Consider the following 8,668-nt stretch of genomic DNA (forward strand, 5'->3'; position numbering starts at 1 on the left):
CTCTGGCTTGAGCAAGGGGTCACTGGCTTGGCTGGAGCCCCCTGGTGAAGACACATATGAGAAGCAATCAATGAACAACTAAGGTGCCTCAACTATGAGTTGATGCTTCTCATCTCTCTTCCTTCCTGTCCCTTTGTCCCTGTCTGTCTCTCTCTCAAATAAAAGAAAGAAAGAAAGAAAGAAAGAAAGAAAGAAAGAAAGAAAGAAAGAAAAAGAAAGAAAGAAAGAAAGAAAGAAAGAAAAGAGCTAGTATGCAACTGAGTAGGTTCACGTCTTCATTCCTAACTATGTGACCTTTGCCCACAGGAAAGCTGATCCACTGCATTCAGCGCCAGAGACCTCAGCTGTCAAATGAAAATAATAAAAGCTATAAATATTAAACACCAAGCATGACTCCATGCAGTTAACGTACAATAACTTATTTAAGCCTCACAACCACCTAGGAGCTGGGTGTCCTATTAGCATCCCCATTTTGCAGATGAGAAAGGATGCTTCAAGAGGTTACATAACCACCCCAATTACACAGCTAGACAGTAGCAGACTGTCTGCTTCCAGAGTCCATTCTCTTAACCACAACCCTATGTTGCATCCCAAACCTGATAGGAATGCCTCCCCGATGGTTACAGTGTGGTAAGACTAGATGAAATAATGGATGTGATACCTTTATAAGCACAACAGTAAAAGTTGGGTACGGTGTGAGGCTCATTTACCAAGCACTTACCATGTGCCATACACTGTACTAGGTCCCTGACCAAGCAATCCCTCTCCCCACAATAACTCTAAGAAACAGGAATTATTACTACCCTCCTTTTAAAGACAAGGAACTATGTTCAGAAGGTTTGTGTGTGTGTGTGTGTGTGTGTGTGTTTATTTTATTAATTGTTTTAGAGAGAGGAAGGAAAAGAGAGAGAGAGAGAGAGAGAGAGAGAGAGAGAGGAACATCAATCAATCTGTTCCTGTATGTGTCCTGACCCTGGATCAAACCGGCAACCTCTGTGCTTTGAGATGATTTTTTAACCAACTGAGACAGAAAGTTTTTTCTTTACCAATTACTATGTACCATTGCATGTGCTGTGCTGGGGGAGAGTTGGCCCAGGGCACACAACTGAAGAAGCAGCTCTCCCTGACTCCGAGACCACACTCTCTCCATTAAACCCATGGCTCCAACAGCAGGCTCTATCTGACGAGGGTGCAAGACTTCAAGGGGACCAGCAAGGCTAAGGCACCGCGGGGACTATAATGAGCAAAGAACAAGTTGTTCCCAGATCACAGCGAATTGCCCTAAAATTGATCCAACGACGCAAGAAGGGATCTTGGCGATCATTTAGTTCCAGTCTTCTCTCCGCACTGGAAGTAGCGCTTGGAGACCTGCCCAAGGGGTGCAGCTCGTTAGCAGAGCTGGAGAAAAACCCCACGGTTCCTGACTCGCAGCCAAAAGAGGCTTTTTTCCTGCAAGCCACTCAGCACAAACAGAGAATAGCAAACCACACCAGAGGCCTTCCATTCGAATCCTTTAATATATAGTTTATTTTGGCATTATAAAAGCTGTGCATGTTTGCTATAGAAAATTGGGAAGATACAGAAATGAAGGCAGTTGTAACAAAAATAAACTGATCCTGTTTCCCACCACCCAGAGAGCTATAGATAACTTGGCATGTTTCCTTCTAGGCCTTTCCCTAGACATAGCTTTTTGTTTTGTTTTGTTTTTAGTTTTTATATACTTGTGAATGCACTGTGTATACAATTTGTTACCAGCCTTCCCACTTAAATTATAAATATTTTGCATGTTATTACAAACACTTTATAAACAATTCTTTTTCAATAATGAAACGCAGCAGTCTCCTCCCTTTTTCCAACCTGCGCTTACACATACACACACACACACACACACACACACACACACACACACAAGCACAGTGATTGAGATTCCCTTGGGAAGCACTTTAATCATGTACATTTAGAACCTTGCTAACTGTTACCACCACATGGCTAAATATTATGTGACTTCTAGGTTTCTCTACTTCAGGAATTACCTGTTGATTTTTCTGCTATGATGGATGAGAATTGAGTTTGTTTCCACAACCACCTATAGATACATCCTTCCCTCTGCCCCTTCCAAATAGTTATGACTTAACTTTTTAAAAATTCCTTTCTTGCCTAACCAGGAGGTGGCACAGTGGATAGAGCGTCAGACTGGGATGCGGAGGACCCAGGTTCGAGACCCCGAGGTCACCAGCTTGAGTGCGAGCTCATCTGGCCTAAGCAAAAAGCTCACCAGCTTGGACCCAAGGTCGCTGGCTCAAGCAAGGGGTTACTTGGTCTGCTGTAGCCCTATGGTCAAGGCACATATGAGAAAGCAATCAATGAACAACTAAGGTGTCACAACAAAAAACTGATGATTGATGCTTCTCATCTCTTTCCGTTCCTGTCTGTCTGTCCTTGTCTATCCCTCTCTCTGACTCTCTCTCTCTGTCCCTGTAAAATAAATAAATAAATAAAAATAATATATACATAAAAATTCCTTTCTTGGTTACCATTATACTTATACTATATATGCTTTGGTTTTATTCAACATTTTATAAAACAAGGGTCTTATTCTCTCCCCTGATACTTCTCAACTTATGTTGGCTATAGTTTTACTTTTAATTTTCAATTTTCATAATGTTTATAGACTCTCCTGAATTGATAATGATTTCTTTATAGGTTGACTCTGGAACTTGAAAACTAATAAACAACATTTTAATTTTTATGAAGAATGGGACTCTGTTAAGGACTGAATAATAGTCCATGTTATGGTTGTACCACAGTACAACCTAACCATTATAAGTAGTTTGTATTTAAAGAGATTTTTTTCTAATTATTTGCTATTATAACTTACACTGTGATGAAAGTATTTGATTTCTTTTCTGTCTGCACCTGCTTCTCTGATGACGTCTTTGGGAGAGACACCCAATAGTGGCCAGTAAGGTGCCCATTGTATTGTAGATTCTTAACCAATATTTGCCAAATAATGGGTGAAGTGTGGCAGGTCTGAATAATTTTAAAACTTTTGACATATTTACGAAACAGATTTCCAGGAAATATTCTAAGTATTCAGCATTGAATGTCTGTGAAATCCATGATCAAGAATGAGAATAGAAGAAATAATTTCTATTAGATCATTTGAAAAAAGAGTGGTGGTTGTGACACTGGAAGGACTAACGAAGGGGTGAGCAAACTATGATCCACCAGCCAAATCCAGCCTACACCCTGTTTTTATAAATAAAGTTTTATTGGAACACAGCCGTGCTCTTGTTTAAAAAGTGTCAATGACTGCTCAATTGAGTCATTGTAACAAAAACTGAATGACCCATCAAGGCTCAAATTTTTATAACTGACCCTTTAGAGAAATATCAGTGGACTCCTGAGTTAGACGATCTTGAATAAAGCTGAAGGCTTCAGAAATTGAGGTAAATAGTTCCTTAACTTTCTTCCTGCACATCCTTCCTGAAAGCTGCTGTTTGTATACTTAAAGCAGGGGGGAAATAACAGTTGTATAATATTTCTATGTTTCAAGCGGGGCACTAAGGTGTTTACATAGTATTCACTCATTTAATGTTCACAGCAATCTATGATGCACTTACTGTTATTATCATGACCTCGTGTTTATAGATGAAGAGCCTGACTCAACCAGCTCACACACGCTCATCACTCTGGTTACGGAGGGAGGAATCATGTCCGGCCATCAGACTTCAGATCCCGTGTTTCTCACTGCCCTGTCATACCGCCCCGCGGAGAAATGAGAGGAGGAGGGGCCATAGCGAACAATCTTCACTCCAAAGTGAAGTAAATACAGATTTTCTGAAGCAGACGTTTTGTGTGCTCCCAATTCAAAGTCACTTTCCCCATTTGCTGCCCTAACCCAGTGAGGTCGTCTCCTGGTGGCACTGCTTAATCAACGTGACTCAGCCAGAGCTGACTCAAAACCTACCAAGGCGCCTGAGTGAAGCTGGACCAATCACAGTCCTTTTCCTCCCAGGATCCAAGAGAAAGTGAAAGCCAGTCTCTTCGTGAGGCTGGGCTTTCTGTAAAACCTATTTGTGATGCCAGATAAAATATAGGATTTCCACTGAAACGTAAATTTCTGATAATGAAGAAATTTTTTAGTGTAAATATGTCCCAATATTGCATAGGATACACAGTAAAAAAAAAATCCTCATTTTTTTAATCTGAAATTCCAATTTAACTAAGTATCCTAAATACACATATACAGTATACACACGCATGCTACATAAAATACTCTATGTAATCTATAACACATGATATATGTGTGAATCTGTATATTTTTTATCAGTCTGATGGCCTTGTGCATGCCCTTGTTTTGAAGAAACTCTGCATGCAGATCAGAGGAGCAGAGATGAGAGAGGAAGTATCTCCCAGACCCTGACCCCGTCCCTGGTCTGTGCTCATTCCTGTACTTCCCACAAGCTCCCTGCATGTATGGTCAAAAGCATGCACATAACATGACCCCTCAGTAGAAAATGTGGATGTTGAAGTGTAAAATCACTGCCTGCTAATTCTCATGCAGTGGGAGACTTTAGATCCAATGTGCAAATTCATCTCCCATTTCTCGCTAGAATGCTTCATGGTGGTCTGATTTAAATGGACACACAATTCCACCAAATGGTTTTTCTTTCATCCCCACATTATTGAGTTAGAAGACTTCTATTAAGCAAACGCGCCTCTAGGAATGCTAACATAAAAGTCAAGGCGGCAATTCTGTGGTTGAGAGGACAGGATTGGACTGCAGAGGGAGGCACAAAGGACTTCAGTGAAATCCGTGGTGTTTGATTTCTTAAACTACTTGATAAACACCTGACATTAGCTAAACTCTTCTTGATACACATTTTATGGCTTACGTATTTTATAGTAGATAAGTCAAACCTTTTTCTTTTCTTTTTTAAAGCCTAACTTCAGTTTTAGAACTTAGCTACAACTGGCTGCGCACGGGTTGAGCGGAAAAGCTTTGAAGACTCTTTGTTCTCCATTTGATATTTAAAATATAAAACTTGTGTTTTTTGAGATTTGGCCTAGAGTTTCCAGGGGTGTGGTCGTGACCCATTTGGAATCCCGGCTTTCTCAGGGCAAAGGTTTCAGGGCCTAAAACAGCACCTGGAGTATATATAGTACATGCTCATTCAATGGATATTGAACAAATGGATAGCAAAAATGCTACATTCACAGCTCGGCCCCCTGTTCTGCTAGGATCTCCTGTGCCTCTTCCTACACACCTTGTCTCCTAAGGTGTGCTTATGCTAGGAATTATGCTGGGAGTAGGGCAGGATGGCAAGAGGGAATGTGAAAGAGATACTGCCTTTGGGATACTTAGGGTATCTTTGATCTAAGATGTATGCCTGAGGCCTATGCTCGCGGGGGGGGGGGGCAGTATGTGGCAGAAATGATCTCCACTGGCCTGACCTGTGGTGGCGCAGTGGATAAATCGTCGACCTAGAACACTGAGGTTGCTGGTCCAAAACCCTGCACTTGTCTGGTCAAGGCACATAAGGGAGTTTATGCTTCTTGCTCCTTTCCCCTTTCTCTCTCTCTCTCTTTCTCTCTCTCTCTCTCTCTCTCTCACTCTCTCTCCTCTCTAAAAAAATAAATAAATACATTTAAAAAAATTAAAAAGAAAAAAAGAAATGATTTCCACCAGTATTTCTGACTATATGGTCTACCTTAAATAACATCACCTGGGGAGCCCCGGTGTTATGGCTACAGGGAACGGAGAAGGACCAGAGGTCATTACAGCGGGTGCCAGCCTCCTGTCCTGCCATTCCACCTTAAACGTCAATGCCATCTGAAATTTACATGGTGCTTTTCCTTCACGACCTCACTTCTAAGCACCAGAACAAGATTCTCCCCCAAGAGGAGGGGCCCAGAACAAAGACTCCTTTGATGAATATAATAGAGCAGTTCATACAACGTGCTGCTTTGGGGGCTTACAAAGTCCCAGAACATTTTATTCCCTTTCTTCACTATCCTATTATTCATGTGGTGCCTCAAAATAATTATTTTCTGAGAGGATCTCAGCATCCCAGATGCAGTCGGAATGTCACGGAGGAGCAGAGGAAACACCAGCATCAGACGCGGCACGCAGCGAGAACAGAAAACAAATCGCCCTGGCCTGTGATCTACGGTACCCATAACAAACACAGGCAGCTTCGGGAAAGCAGGTGCGTTTTCTTTCCAGTGAAATTCAACTTTAATTGCTGGAAAGGCCATTAATCATCCTCACCTATTCATGCAAATAAGCCCATTTAGATTTTCCTGAAAATCCCAACTCATTGGCCAGATGAAAAAGAATGATTCCTTTTAAAGGTAAAACATTTAACAGTCACTTTCATAAAGTGGCAAAACCTGTTCTCTGTTCATTTCCTCTCTGTTAAAGGTATCTAAACAGCTTATCGATTCTTGTAAAGAGAAGGAGCAGAAACAAAGATCATGTACAAATCGAATAAAGACTTAGGGGTTTATTATATTAGAGCTATAATTCAAACAGGCTTTGGAAAGAACTTCTGTCTAATTAGTCATTGTAATCAGGTATCTATGGGAATAAGCCTTAATGCTTGGAATAGACAACCATTAATCACGTCTACAGTCAGCAAAATGCCTGGCATTAGGCTCCAAGCTTTTTCGACTGCTAAACGGCAGATACAAAACAGGCAGCTATCCTGAGCTTTTACTAGAATGGAAGGCACATCCCTGTCTGCGCTGTGAGATCCCTGTGAAACCTCATCCTTCATTGTCTGCATCCTTAAAGCCCCAATCACGAGCCACAGAAAATACAGAGAGATCACCTGAAGGGCCGCTCCATTCAGGAAAGCATGATATTTACCATAAATGCCATTTCGAAAAAGAATTACTATTTGCTAAGCAATGGATTAAGTCCTGTGCATATATTAGGTTATTTCATCCTTCTAACTATTCTGGTATATAGGTACCATAATTCTCACTTTACAGCCAAGAAAACTGAGCTTCAGAGTAGTTAAAAGGACTTGTTCAAGTTTGCAAAGATAGAGCTGGGATCCAAACCCGAGCCAGTCTGACTGCAAAGGCTATGGTGTATTTCTTAATACCAGGGCCCCATATGTGTAATGTGTTAAATAAAATAGAATAAAACTTCTGCATGCAGCTTATAATTATTTCATTCAAAAAATATTTATTGAGTACTGACTCTGAGCTAGGCACTGGCATATAGATGTGCAAATATATGTACACAATATCTGTATATGTGTGTATTCATTTTGAGATAAGTCCATAAATTCTTTGATGTTCTTTACTTCTAATGACTAGAAAAAGCAGACTAGAGTATAACAAGCCCTCCAGCTTCCTGATCATTCTCTCCCTCCTGAGTTGCTTTGTCCTGGAGGAAGTTAGCTACCACGTGGAGCATCCCCATGGAGAAGCTCACAGGGAGAGGAGTGAGGCGCCAGCCCGCAGCCAGGCCGACGCGCCCCTGGGCAGTGCATCTTCCCGCCCCATTCAGGCCTCCAGATGCCCACAGACACAGCCAGCATTATAATGGCAACTGTGTGAGAAACCCTAAGTGGCTGAGCCGCCCTCAGAACTCCGACCTTTGGAAACTTAATATGCTTGCTGTTTTTAATCGCTAAGCTTTGGCGTCATTTGTTGCACAGAGATAGATAGCTAAGTCTATGTGTGCGTGTGATATAAAATAGGAATCAAAGAAAGCTAAAGAATATCAGTATGGAACATATCTGGGACCTGTTCCAAAGTTTCACAGCTTTTTAGAGTCCTCCTCCTGCGATTTCCGTTTTAGTCGATGGCACAACCACCCATTTGTTCAATCAAACAAACAAAATAAACAGGTCTTGACTCCTCCCCATGTGTATTCCTCATTTTCTACAGATTAGTCACCAAATCATGACAATTCCATTTCCTGTATCCTAAATGGTCTTGCTTCCCACCTTTTACCACTCTAACCTATTTATTTATTAAAAAAACCAAATGCACACACAGCATCTTCTTAGTGAACTCCTACTCATACATCAAAGCCCTGGACCTCTTCATTAATGCTCAATCCCCTCTATAGCTCTGTGCCTTGGACACATTTCCACTTTTCCATTTGGAATTATTATCTTTTCATCCTACTAGCCCAGGAGCTCCTGGAAGTTGAGACTGTGTCTCATTTCTCTGAAACTCTCCTGTCGCTAGCAAGGCAGTGTTTTGAAAATATTATTGTACTGATGACACAACAATTTATTCTAAAACTTATCAGCTTAAAATAACAAACACTTATTATCTCATAGTTTTGGAGGATTAGAAATCTTGTGTGATTTAACTGGGTCATTTGACTCAGGGTGCCTCACGAAGCTGTAATCTTTATCTGAAGGATTGATTGGGGACCAGTCTACTCAGGATCACTCGTGTGGCTGTTAGCAGCCCACAGTCCTCACTGCCATGTGGAGAGCCCCCTGCCCCCCAACCCCTGGCAACCACCAAATCTGCAGTCTGTCCCTATGGATTTACCTACCCTGAATATTTCACATGAATGAAATCATACATATAAGATATTTTGTGTCTGGTTTCTTTCACATATTGTTCTCACACAATGATTTTGAGATCCATCCACATTGTAGCATGTATTCCTATTGCATTCCTTTTTATG

This window comes from Saccopteryx bilineata, chromosome 4, assembly GCF_036850765.1.
Source record: "Saccopteryx bilineata isolate mSacBil1 chromosome 4, mSacBil1_pri_phased_curated, whole genome shotgun sequence".
In the NCBI taxonomy this organism is placed as follows: domain Eukaryota; kingdom Metazoa; phylum Chordata; class Mammalia; order Chiroptera; family Emballonuridae; genus Saccopteryx; species Saccopteryx bilineata.